Source organism: Triticum dicoccoides, chromosome 1B, assembly GCF_002162155.2.
Source record: "Triticum dicoccoides isolate Atlit2015 ecotype Zavitan chromosome 1B, WEW_v2.0, whole genome shotgun sequence".
Lineage (NCBI taxonomy): Eukaryota > Viridiplantae > Streptophyta > Magnoliopsida > Poales > Poaceae > Triticum > Triticum dicoccoides.
Window position 1 is genome coordinate 182,067,086 of NC_041381.1, and position 538 is coordinate 182,067,623.

Consider the following 538-nt stretch of genomic DNA (forward strand, 5'->3'; position numbering starts at 1 on the left):
GGAAGGGTCCCGGGGGTCCACCGGGTGGGGCCACCTGCCCCGGGGGCCACATGGGCTGTAGGGGGTGCGCCTTGGCCTACATGGGCCAAGGGCACCAGCCCCAAGAGGCCCATGCGCCTAGGGAACCCTAGAGGGAAGAGTCCTCAAGGGGGAAGGCACCTCCGAGGTGCCTTGGGGAGGATGGACTCCTCCCCCCCTCTTGGCCGCCGCACCAGATGCCATCTGGAGGCTGGCCGCCGCCCCTTGGGTGGGAAAACCCTAAAGGGGGCGCATTCCCCTTCCCCCCTATATATATTGAGGCATGGGGCTGCCCATAACACATGATGAGATCTCTCGTTAGTGCAGCCCTGCCCCTCTCCCTCCTCCTCTTCTCCCATGATGCTTGGCGAAGCCCTGCTGGATTGCCACGCTCCTCCATCACCACCACGCCGTTGTGCTGCTGTTGGATGGAGTCTTCCTCAACCTCTCCCTCTCTCCTTGCTGGATCAAGGTGTGGGAGACGTCACCGGGCTGTACGTGTGTTGAACGCGGAGGTGCC